Source organism: Somniosus microcephalus, chromosome 14, assembly GCF_052327205.1.
Source record: "Somniosus microcephalus isolate GS21.2 chromosome 14, FLI_Smic_1.0, whole genome shotgun sequence".
NCBI lineage: Eukaryota > Metazoa > Chordata > Chondrichthyes > Squaliformes > Somniosidae > Somniosus > Somniosus microcephalus.
Genome location: NC_141000.1, coordinates 1682431 through 1695762, shown reverse-complemented (window position 1 = coordinate 1695762; position 13332 = coordinate 1682431). Strand labels below are relative to the sequence as shown.

The 13332-nt window shown below is 48.7% G+C and overlaps 1 protein-coding gene across 3 annotated transcripts in view; it reads right to left on the bottom strand.

Moving 5' to 3' along the window:
- The window catches only part of ptchd1 (patched domain containing 1), a 78637-nt gene that overhangs the window by 63179 nt on the left and 2126 nt on the right, over positions 1-13332 (bottom strand). Inside the window, exon 1 of one of the 3 annotated variants that reach the window (XM_086006109.1) lies at positions 3265-3615. The exons of the other annotated variants lie outside the window; for them this stretch is intronic. The gene's annotated coding sequence lies outside the window, so the exon portion shown is untranslated. Of the gene's footprint in view, positions 1-3264; positions 3616-13332 lie in introns of those variants that run through there. 3 annotated transcript variants of the gene reach the window in all.

Here is a 13332-nt window from a genome sequence, read left to right as displayed (position 1 = left end):
CTGTAAGAGAGAGAGATAGATAGAGCGAGCCAATTAATACATTTTGTCACTGTTGTAATGTAGGAAACGTGGCGGCCAATTTGCACACAGCAAACTCCCACAAACAGCAATGAGATAAACAGTTTTAGTGATGTTGGTTGAGGGATAAATGCTGGCCAGGACACTCTCGTGCTCTTCTTCTAAAAATGCCATTGGATCTTTTACGTTCACCTGAGAGGGTAGAAAGGATGTCGGTTTAACATTTCATCTAACGATGGCACCTCTGACAGTGCAGCACTCTCGCTGTACTACACTGGAGTGTCAGCTGAGATTATTTGCTCAAGTCCTGGAGTGGGGCTTGAACCTCACAACCTTCTGGTTCAGAGAACAGAAAACGACTAATGAGCCAAGGCGGAGGGCAGTACTTGGTTGGTATGAAGAGGGGATTTGAAGCTATGAAGATGTTATTTGGATGGTAGAGGGGTAGATATCTCATGGTATGAGGGTGATATCTGATGGTATAGGAGTATTTGTACAGACTGAGGGGGTATCATGGTATGGGGGTGTCTGACAGTATTAAAGGGGTATCTGATGGTATCTGATTGTATTAGGATGAGTGTCTGAGGGAATAAGGGTGGCTATTTGACAGTACAACAGTGCATATCCGATGGTATGAGGGTGGGAATCTGGTGGCCTGCTGGGTATCTGCTGGGACGAAGGTGGGTATCTGATGGTATGAGGGTGGGTATCTGATGGGGTGAGGTTGGATATCTGATGGGATGATGGTCAGTATCTGATGGTGTCTGATGGGATGAGGGTGGGTATACAAACATAGAAAAATTGGAGCAGGAGTAGGCCATTCGGCCCTTCGAGCCTGCTCCGCCATTCAATATGATCATGGCTGATCCTCTATCTCAATACCATATTCCCGCTCTCTCCCGATACCCCTTGATGCCTTTTGTGTCTGGAAATCTATCTGTCACCTTCTTAAATATATTCAGTGACTTGGTCTCCACAGCCTTCTGTGGTGGAGAATTCCACAGGTTCACCACCCTCTGAGTGAAGACATTTCTCCTCATCTCAGTCCTAAATGTCCTACCCCTTATCCTGAGACTGTGACCCCTCGTTCTAGACCCCGGGGAAACATCCTCCCTGCATCCAGTCTGTCTAGCCCTGTCAGAATTTTATACGTTTCAATGAGATCCTCTCTCATTCTTCTAAACTCTAGTGAAAAGAGGCCTAATCAACCCAATCTCTCCTTATATGACAGTCCTGCCATCCCAGGAATCAGTCTGGTGAACCTTCGCTGCACTCCCTCTATGGCAAGTATATCCCTTCTTAGGTAAGGAGACCAAAACTGCGCACAGTACTCCAGGTGTGGTCTCACCAAGGCCCTGTATAACTGTAGTTAGACATCCTTGCTCCTGTACTCAAATCCTCTTGCAATGAAGGCCAACATACCATTTGCCTTCCTAACTGCTTGCTGCACCTGCATGTTTGCTTTCAGTGACTTGTGTACAAGGACGCCCAGGTCCCTTTGTACATCAACATTTCTCAATCTATCACCATTTAAATAATATTCTGCCTTTCTGTTTTTCCTACCGAAGTGGATAACTTCACATTTAGCCACGTTATACTAAATCTGCTATGTATTTGCCCACTCACTCAACTTGTCTAAATCGCCTTGTTCACCGCTAACCGGTCTGTAGTTCCCTGTTTTCTCTCTCCCCCCTTTTTTAAATAGTGGGGTTACATTTGCCACCCTCCAATCTGCAGGAACTGTTCCATAATCTATATATTATTTTGGAAGATGACAACCAATGCATCCACTATTTCCATGGCTACCTCTTTTAGTACTCTGGGGTGCTGATTATCAAGCCCTGGAGATTTATCGGCTTTCAGTCCCATTAATTTCTCCAGCGCTATTTTTTTTACTAATACTAATTTCCTTTCATTCCTCCTTCTCACTAGACCCTTGGCTCCCTAGCATTTCTGGGAAGTTATTTGTGTCCTCTTCCGTGAAGACAGAGCCAAAGTATTTGTTTAATTGCTCTGTCATTTCCTTGTTCCCCATTATAAATTCTCCCGTTTCTGACTGTAAGGGACCTACATTTGTCTTCACTAATCTTTTTCTTTTGACATACTTGTAGAAGCTTTTACAGTCCGCTTTTATGTTCCTTGCAAGTTTACTCTCATACTCTATTTTTCCCCTCTTAATCAATCTCTTGGTTCTTTTTTGCTGAATTCTAAACTGCTCCCAATCCTCAGGCTTGCTACTTTTTCGGGCAACTTTATATGACTCCTCTTTGGATCTAATACTATCCTTAATTTCTTTTGTTAGCCATGGTTGGACCGCTTTTCCTTTTGTGCTTTTGCACCAGAAAGGAATGTATAACTGTTGCAATTCATGCATGTGTTCCTTAAATGTTAGCCATTGCCTATCCACCGTCATGCCTTTTAATGAAGCTCCCCAATCTATCATAGCCAACTCACTCCTCATACCTTCGTAGTATCCTTTGTTTAGATTTAGGACCCTAGTTTCGGATTGGACTACTTCACTTTCCATCTTAATGAAGAATTCTAATATGTTATGGTCACTCTTCCCTAAAGGACCCCACAACAAGGTTATTAATTAACCCCTTCTCATTGCACAATACCCAATCTAGGATAGCCTGTTCCCTAGTTGGCTCCTCAACGTACTGATCTAAAAAAAATCTCGTACAGACTCCAGGAATTCATCCTCCACAGGATTATTGCTAATTTGGTTTGGCCAGTCTATATGTAGATTAAAGTCACCCATGATTAATGTAGTACCCTTGTTACATGCATCTCTAATTTCCTGTTTGATGCCATCCCCTACATTACCACTACTGTTTGGAGGCCTATAGACAACTACCACCAATGTTTTCTGCCCCTTGATGCTTCTTAGCTCCACTGATTCTACATCTTGATTTTCTGAGCCAATATCCTTTCTCAATATTGCTCTGATTTCATCCTTTACTAACAACGCCACCCCACCTCATTTTCCTTTTTGCCTGTCCTTCCTAAATATCGAATATCCTTGGATATTCAGCTCCCTGCCTTGGTCACCCTGCAGCCATGTCTCCGTAATCGCAATTATATCGTATCCGTTTACATTTTTTGTGCTGTTAATTCGTCTACCTTATTACGAATGCTTCGTGCATTCAGATACAGTGCCTTTAGATTTGTCTCTTTAACATTTTTAGACATCTTAACAGTTTTTTGTACATTGGCCCTATTTGTCTTATTACCATTTTTTCTTACCCTCTTTGTTTGTACGCTCTGTCCCTGACACAATCTGGTTATCCTTACCCCAATCACTTTCCTGCACTGCTTCCTTGTCTTTTCTCTTTAGCATTCTAGATTTCTCTCCACCAGGACCCTCCATCTGATGGTATGTGGCTGGGTATCTGGTGGTATAAGGGTGGGTATCTGATGGTATGAGGGCGGGTATCTGGTGGTATAAGGGTGGGTATCTGATGGTATGAGGGCGGGTATCTGATGGTGTGAGAGTGGCTATCTGATGGGATCAGGGTGGGTATCTGATGGGATGAGGGTGGGTATCTGATGTTATGAGGTTAGGTATCTGATGGTATGAGGTTGGGTATCTGATGGGATGAGGGTGGGAATCTGATGGGATGAGGGTGGGTATCTGATGTTATGAGGTTAGGTATCTGATGGGATGAGGGTGGGTATCTGATGGGATGAGGGTGGGTATCTGATGGGATGAGGGTGGGTATCTGATGGGATGAGGGTGGGTATCTGATGGGATGAGGGTGGGTATCTGATGGGATGAGGGTGGGTATCTGATGGGATGAGGGTGGGTATCTGATGGGATGAGGGTGGGTATCTGATGGGATGAGGGTGGGTATCTGATGGGATGAGGGTGGGTATCTGATGTTATGAGGGTGGGTATCTGATGGGATGAGGGTGGGTATCTGATGGGATGAGGTTGGGTATCTGATGGGCTGAGGGTGGGTATCTGATGGTATGAGGTTGGGTATCTGATGGTATGAGGGTGGGTATCTGATGTTATGAGGGTGGGTATCTGATGGGATGAGGGTGGGTATCTGATGGGACGAGGGTGGGTATCTGATGGGACGAGGGTGGGTATCTGATGGGACGAGGGTGGGTATCTGATGGGACGAGGGTGGGTATCTGATGGGACGAGGGTGGGTATCTGATGGGATGAGGGTGGGTATCTGATGGGATGAGGGTGGGTATCTGATGGGATGAGGGTGGGTATCTGATGGGATGAGGGTGGGTAGCTGATGGGATGAGGGTGGGTATCTGATGGGAGGAGGGTGGGTATCTGATGGGACGAGGGTGGGTATCTGATGGGACGAGGGTGGGTATCTGATGGGACGAGGGTGGTTATCTGATGGGATGAGGGTGGGTATCTGATGGGATGAGGGTGGGTGTCTGATGGGATGAGGGTGGGTATCTGATCTGGTGCACTTGAGTATCTGATGGTATCACATGGGATGAGGTTGGAGATCTGATGATACGAGGGTGGGTATCTGATGGGATGAGGTGGGTATCTGATGGGATGAGGTGGATATCTGCTGGGATGAGGGTGGGTATCTGATTGGATGAGGGTGGGTTTCTGATAGCATCTGATGGGGTGAGGTTGGGTATCTGTTGGTATCTCATGGTATGAGGGTGGGTATCTAATGGGTTGAGGGTGGGTGTCTGATGGTATGAGGGTGGGTATCTGATGGTATGAGGGCGGGTATCTGATGTTACGAGGGCGGGTATCTGAAGGTATGAGGGCGGGTATCTGATGGTATGGGGGCGGGTATCTGAAGGTATGAGGGTGGGTATCTGAAGGTATGAGGGTGGGTATCTGATGGTATGAGGGTGGGTATCTGATGATCTGAGGGTGGGTATCTGATGATCCGAGGGTGGGTATCTGATGATCTGAGGGTGGCTGTCTGATGGTATGAGGGCGGGTATCTGATGGTATGAGGGTGGGTGTCTGATGATCTGAGGGTGGGTGTCTGATGGTATGAGGGTGGGTATCTGATGGTATGAGGACGGGTATCTGATGTGATTAGGGTGGGTATCTGATGGTATGTGGGTGGGTATCTGATGTGATTAGGGTGGGTATCTGATGTGATTAGGGTGGGTATCTGATGGGATGATGGTGTGTATCTGATGGTATGAGGTGGGTATCTGTTGGGATGTAGGTGGGTATCTGATGGTATGAGCTGGGTATCTAAGAACATAAGAAATAGGAGCAGGAGTCAGCCATTCGGCCCTTCGAGCCTGCTCCGCCATTCAATGAGATCATGGCTGATCTTCTGCCTCAACTCCATTCACCGGCCCTATCGCCATATCCCTTGATGCCCTTACTAGTCAGAAATCTATCGACTTCTGTTTTGAATATACCCAATGACTGAGCCTCCACAGCCCTCTGGGGTAGAGAATTCCAAAGATTCACCACCCTCTGTGTGAAGAAATTTCTTCTCATCTCAGTCCTGAATGGCCTACTCTTTATCCTGAGGCTGTGGCCCCTGGTTCTAGACTCCCCAGCCAAGGGAAACATTCTCCCAGCATCCACCCTATCAAGCCCTGTAATAATTTTGTATGCTTCAATGAGATCCCCTCTCATTCTTCTGAATTCAAGAGAATACAGGCCTAGTTTACTCAATCTCTTCACATACGACCGTCCCGCCATCCCAGGAATCAATCTCGTGAACCTTCGTTGCACTCCCTGTATGGCAAGTATATCCTTCCTTAGGTAAGGAGACCAAAATTGTACACAGTACTCCAGATGTGGTCGCACCAAGGCCCTATATAATTGGAGTAAGACTTCTTTACTCCTGTACTCAAATCCTCTTGTAATGAAGGCCAGCATACCATTTGCCTTCCTAATGGCTTGCTGCACCTGCACATTCACTTTCAGTGACTCATGCACAAGGACACCCAGGTCCCTTTGAGCATCTGCATTCCCCAATCTTTCACCATTTAGGAAATACTCTGCCTTTCTGTTTTTTCTACCAAAATGGATAACTTCACATTTATCCACATTATTATATTCCATCTGCCATGTTCTCATCTACTCACTGAGCCTGTTGAGATCCCCTTGAAGCCTCTTCACATCCTCTTCACAACTGACACTGCCACCTAGCTTTGTGTCATCAGCAAATTTGGAAATGTTACATTTAGTCCCCTCATCCAAATCATTGATATAGATTGTGAATAGCTGGGGCCCAAGCACCGATCCTTGCGGTATCCCACTAGTCACAGCCTGCCATCCTGAAAAAGACTAGTTTATCCCTACTCTTTGTTTTCTGTCTGTTAACCAATTCTCAATCCATGCTAGTATATTACCCCCAATTCCATCTGCCCTAATTTTGTTCACCAACCTCTTGTGTGGGACCTTATCGAAGGACTTCTGACAATCTACCAGTTCCCCTTTGTCTACTCCACTAGTTACATCCTCAAAGAACTCCAATAGGTTTGTTAAACAGGACTTTCCTTTCATAAATCCATGTTGACTCTGCCCAATCTTACTATTAGTTTCTAAGTGCCCAGTTGTTGCATCCTTTATAACAGATTCCAGCATTTTCCCAACTACTGATGTGAGGCTAACAGGTCTATAGTTCCCCGTTTTCTCTCTCCCTCCTTTCTGATGGTATGAGGTGGGTATCTGGTGGGATGAAGGTGGGTAACTGATGGTATGAGGTGGGTTTCTGGTGGGATGAGTGTGGGTGTCTGATGGGAGGAGGGTGGGTATCTGATGGGATGAGGGTGGGTATCTGATGGGATGAGGTGCGTATCTGATGGTATGAGCTGGGTATCTGTTGGGGTGAGGGTGGGTATCTGATGGTGTGAGGGTGGGTATCTGATGGGATGAGGTGAGTATCTGATGGTATCTGCTGGTATGAGGTGGGTATCTGATGGCATGAGGTGGGTATCTGATGGCATCTGGTGGGATGAGGTGGGTAGTTGATGGGAAGAGGGTGGGTATCTGATGGTATGAGGTGGGTATCTGGTGGGATGAAGGTGGGTATCTGATGGGATGAGGTGGGTATCTGATGGTATGTGGTGGGTATCTGATGGTATGAGGTGGATATCTGATGGTATGAGGGTGGTATCTGATGGTATGAGGTGGGTATCTGTGGTATGAGGTGTGTAGTTGATGGGATAAGGGTGGGTATCTGGTGGCATGAGGTGGGTATCTGGTGGGATGAGGTGGGTATCTGGTGGTATCTGGTGGGATGAGGGTGGATATCTCATGGGATGAGGCAGGTATCTGATGGGATGTGGGTGGGTATCTGATGGGATGAGGGTGGGTATCTGATGGGATGAGGGTGGATACCTGTTGGGATGAGGTGGGTATCTGATGTTATGAGGGTGAGTATCTGTTGGGATGAGGTGGGTATCTGATGGCATAAGCGTGGGTATCTGATGGTATGAGCTGGGTATCTGATGGGGTGAGGGCAGGTATCTAATGGGATGAGGTGAGTATCTGATGGTATGAGGTGGGTATCTGATGGTATGAGCTGGGTATCTGTTGGGGTGAGGGTGGGTATCTGATGGTGTGAGGGTGGGTATCTGATGGGATGAGGTGAGTATCTGATGGTATCTGCTGGTATGAGGTGGGTATCTGATGGCATGAGGTGGGTATCTGATGGCATCTGGTGGGATGAGGTGGGTAGTTGATGGGAAGAGGGTGGGTATCTGATGGTATGAGGTGGGTATCTGGTGGGATGAAGGTGGGTATCTGATGGGATGAGGTGGGTATCTGATGGTATGTGGTGGGTATCTGATGGTATGAGGTGGATATCTGATGGTATGAGGGTGGTATCTGATGGTATGAGGTGGGTATCTGTGGTATGAGGTGTGTAGTTGATGGGATAAGGGTGGGTATCTGGTGGCATGAGGTGGGTATCTGGTGGGATGAGGTGGGTATCTGGTGGTATCTGGTGGGATGAGGGTGGATATCTCATGGGATGAGGCAGGTATCTGATGGGATGTGGGTGGGTATCTGATGGGATGAGGGTGGGTATCTGATGGGATGAGGGTGGATACCTGTTGGGATGAGGTGGGTATCTGATGTTATGAGGGTGAGTATCTGTTGGGATGAGGTGGGTATCTGATGGCATAAGCGTGGGTATCTGATGGTATGAGCTGGGTATCTGATGGGGTGAGGGCAGGTATCTAATGGGATGAGGTGAGTATCTGATGGTATGAGGTGGGTATCTGATGGTATGAGGTGGGTATCTGGTGGCGTGAGAGTGGGTATCTGATGGTGTGAGGGCGAGTAACTGATGGGATGAGGTGAGTATCTGATGGTATCTGCTGGTATGAGGTGGATATCTGATGGTATGAGGGTGGGTATCTGATGGAATGAGGTGGGTCTCTGGTGGGATGAGGGTGGGTATCTAATGGGATGAGGCAGGTATCTGATGGGATGAGGGTCGGTATCTGATGGAATGAGGTGGCTATCTGTTGGGATGAGGTGGTATCTGTTGGGATGAGGTGCGTATTTGGTGGGTATCTGATGGGATGAGGCGGGTATCTGGTGGGATGAGGTGGTTATCTGTTGGGATGAGGTGGGTATCTGCTGGTATGAGGGCGGTTATCTGGTGGGATGAGGTGGGTATTTGGTGGGATGAGGTGGGTATCTGGTGGAATGAGGCGGGTATCTGGTGGAATGAGGTGGGTATTTGGTGGGATGAGGTGGGTATCTGGTTGTATGAAATTGGGTATCTGGTGGTATGAAGGTGGGTATCTGATCGTATGAGGGTGGATACCTGTTGGGATGAGGTGGGTATCTGATGGTATGAGGGTGCGTATCTGTTGGGATGAGGTGGGTATCTGATGGCATGAGCTGGGTATCTGTTGGGGTGAGGGTGGGTATCTGATGGTGTGAGGGTGGGTATCTGATGGGATGAGGTGAGTATCTGATGGTATCTGCTGGTATGAGGTGGGTATCTGATGGCATGAGGTGGGTATCTGATGGCATCTGGTGGGATGAGGTGGGTAGTTGATGGGAAGAGGGTGGGTATCTGATGGTAGGAGGTGGGTATCTGGTGGGATGAAGGTGGGTATCTGATGGGATGAGGTGGGTATCTGATGGTATGTGGTGGGTATCTGATGGTATAAGGTGGATATCTGATGGTATGAGGGTGGTATCTGATGGTATGAGGTGGGTATCTGTGGTATGAGGTGTGTAGTTGATGGGATAAGGGTGGGTATCTGGTGGCATGAGGTGGGTATCTGGTGGGATGAGGTGGGTATCTGGTGGGATGAGGGTGGATATCTCATGGGATGAGGCAGGTATCTGATGGGATGTGGGTGGGTATCTGATGGGATGAGGGTGGGTATCTGATGGGATGAGGGTGGATACCTGTTGGGATGAGGTGGGTATCTGATGTTATGAGGGTGAGTATCTGTTGGGATGAGGTGGGTATCTGATGGCATAAGCGTGGGTATCTGATGGTATGAGCTGGGTATCTGATGGGGTGAGGGCAGGTATCTAATGGGATGAGGTGAGTATCTGATGGTATGAGGTGGGTATCTGATGGTATGAGGTGGGTATCTGATGGTATGAGGTGGGTATCTCATGGTATGAGGGTGGGTATCTGGTGTGATGAGGTGGGTATCTGATGGTATGTGGTGGGTATCTGATGGTATGTGGTGGGTATCTGCTGGGATGAGGTGGGTATCTGGTGGGATGATGTGGGTATTTGGTGGGTTGAAGGTGGGTATCTGATGGAATGAAGGTGGGTATTTGATGGGATGAGGAGGGTATCTGATGGTATGAGGGTGGGTATCTGATGGTATGAGGCGTATCTGGTGGGATGATGGTGGGTATCTGATGGGATGAGGGTGGGTATCTGATGGGATGAGGGTGGGTATCTGATGGGATGAGGTGCGTATCTGATGGTATGAGCTGGGTATCTGTTGGGGTGAGGGTGGGTATCTGATGGTGTGAGGGTGGGTATCTGATGGGATGAGGTGAGTATCTGATGGTATCTGCTGGTATGAGGTGGGTATCTGATGGCATGAGGTGGGTATCTGATGGCATCTGGTGGGATGAGGTGGGTAGTTGATGGGAAGAGGGTGGGTATCTGATGGTATGAGGTGGGTATCTGGTGGGATGAAGGTGGGTATCCGATGGGATGAGGTGGGTATCTGATGGTATGAGGTGGGTATCTGTTGGGATGAGGTGGTATCTGTTGGGATGAGGTGCGTATTTGGTGGGTATCTGATGGGATGAGGCGGGTATCTGATGGGATGAGGCGGGTATCTGGTGGGATGAGGTGGGTATCTGCTGGTATGAGGGCGGTTATCTGGTGGGATGAGGTGGGTATTTGGTGGGATGAGGTGGGTATCTGGTGGAATGAGGCGGGTATCTGGTGGAATGAGGTGGGTATTTGGTGGGATGAGGTGGGTATCTGGTTGTATGAAATTGGGTATCTGGTGGTATGAAGGTGGGTATCTGATCGTATGAGGGTGGATACCTGTTGGGATGAGGTGGGTATCTGATGGTATGAGGGTGCGTATCTGTTGGGATGAGGTGGGTATCTGATGGCATGAGCTGGGTATCTGTTGGGGTGAGGGTGGGTATCTGATGGTGTGAGGGTGGGTATCTGATGGGATGAGGTGAGTATCTGATGGTATCTGCTGGTATGAGGTGGGTATCTGATGGCATGAGGTGGGTATCTGATGGCATCTGGTGGGATGAGGTGGGTAGTTGATGGGAAGAGGGTGGGTATCTGATGGTATGAGGTGGGTATCTGGTGGGATGAAGGTGGGTATCTGATGGGATGAGGTGGGTATCTGATGGTATGTGGTGGGTATCTGATGGTATGAGGTGGATATCTGATGGTATGAGGGTGGTATCTGATGGTATGAGGTGGGTATCTGTGGTATGAGGTGTGTAGTTGATGGGATAAGGGTGGGTATCTGGTGGCATGAGGTGGGTATCTGGTGGGATGAGGTGGGTATCTGGTGGTATCTGGTGGGATGAGGGTGGATATCTCATGGGATGAGGCAGGTATCTGATGGGATGTGGGTGGGTATCTGATGGGATGAGGGTGGGTATCTGATGGGATGAGGGTGGATACCTGTTGGGATGAGGTGGGTATCTGATGTTATGAGGGTGAGTATCTGTTGGGATGAGGTGGGTATCTGATGGCATAAGCGTGGGTATCTGATGGTATGAGCTGGGTATCTGATGGGGTGAGGGCAGGTATCTAATGGGATGAGGTGAGTATCTGATGGTATGAGGTGGGTATCTGATGGTATGAGGTGGGTATCTGGTGGCGTGAGAGTGGGTATCTGATGGTGTGAGGGCGAGTAACTGATGGGATGAGGTGAGTATCTGATGGTATCTGCTGGTATGAGGTGGATATCTGATGGTATGAGGGTGGGTATCTGATGGAATGAGGTGGGTCTCTGGTGGGATGAGGGTGGGTATCTAATGGGATGAGGCAGGTATCTGATGGGATGAGGGTGGGTATCTGATGGAATGAGGTGGCTATCTGTTGGGATGAGGTGGTATCTGTTGGGATGAGGTGCGTATTTGGTGGGTATCTGATGGGATGAGGCGGGTATCTGGTGGGATGAGGTGGTTATCTGTTGGGATGAGGTGGGTATCTGCTGGTATGAGGGCGGTTATCTGGTGGGATGAGGTGGGTATTTGGTGGGATGAGGTGGGTATCTGGTGGAATGAGGCGGGTATCTGGTGGAATGAGGTGGGTATTTGGTGGGATGAGGTGGGTATCTGGTTGTATGAAATTGGGTATCTGGTGGTATGAAGGTGGGTATCTGATCGTATGAGGGTGGATACCTGTTGGGATGAGGTGGGTATCTGATGGTATGAGGGTGCGTATCTGTTGGGATGAGGTGGGTATCTGATGGCATGAGCTGGGTATCTGTTGGGGTGAGGGTGGGTATCTGATGGTGTGAGGGTGGGTATCTGATGGGATGAGGTGAGTATCTGATGGTATCTGCTGGTATGAGGTGGGTATCTGATGGCATGAGGTGGGTATCTGATGGCATCTGGTGGGATGAGGTGGGTAGTTGATGGGAAGAGGGTGGGTATCTGATGGTATGAGGTGGGTATCTGGTGGGATGAAGGTGGGTATCTGATGGGATGAGGTGGGTATCTGATGGTATGTGGTGGGTATCTGATGGTATGAGGTGGATATCTGATGGTATGAGGGTGGTATCTGATGGTATGAGGTGGGTATCTGGTATGAGGTGTGTAGTTGATGGGATAAGGGTGGGTATCTGGTGGCATGAGGTGGGTATCTGGTGGGATGAGGTGGGTATCTGGTGGTATCTGGTGGGATGAGGGTGGATATCTCATGGGATGAGGCAGGTATCTGATGGGATGTGGGTGGGTATCTGATGGGATGAGGGTGGGTATCTGATGGGATGAGGGTGGATACCTGTTGGGATGAGGTGGGTATCTGATGTTATGAGGGTGAGTATCTGTTGGGATGAGGTGGGTATCTGATGGCATAAGCGTGGGTATCTGATGGTATGAGCTGGGTATCTGATGGGGTGAGGGCAGGTATCTAATGGGATGAGGTGAGTATCTGATGGTATGAGGTGGGTATCTGATGGTATGAGCTGGGTATCTGTTGGGATGAGGTGGATATCTGGTGGGATGAGGTGGGTATCTGTTGGGATGAGGTGGGTATCTGGTGGGATGAGGTGGGTATCTGGTGGGGTGAGGTGGGTATCTGGTGGGATGAGGTGGGTATCTGGTGGGATGAGGGTGGGTATCTAATGGGATGAGGCAGGTATCTGATGGGATGAGGGTGGGTATCTGATGGAATGAGGTGGCTATCTGGTGGGATGAGGTGGATATCTGGTGGGATGAGGTGGGTATCTGTTGGGATGAGGTGGGTATCTGGTGGGATGAGGTGGGTATCTGGTGGGGTGAGGTGGGTATCTGGTGGGATGAGGTGGGTATCTGGTGGGATGAGGTGGGTATCTGGTGGGATGAGGCGAGTATCTGGTGGGATGAGGGCAGGTATCTGATGGTATGAGGTGGATATCTGGTGGGATGAGGTGGATATCTGAAGGGATGAGGCTGGTATCTGATGGTATGAGGTGAGTATCCGGTGGGGAGGGTGGGTATCTGGTGGAATGAGGGTGGTATCTGGTGGGATGAGGTGGGTATCTGGTGGGATGAAGTGGGTATCTGGTGGGATGAGGGTGGATATCTGATGGGATGAGGTGGGTATCTGATGGGGTAAGCTGGGTATCTGGTGGGATGAGGTGAGTATCTGGTGGGAAGAGCTTGGTGAGTGGGTGGTATGAGCTGGGTATCTGATGGGATGAGGTGAGTATCTGATGGTA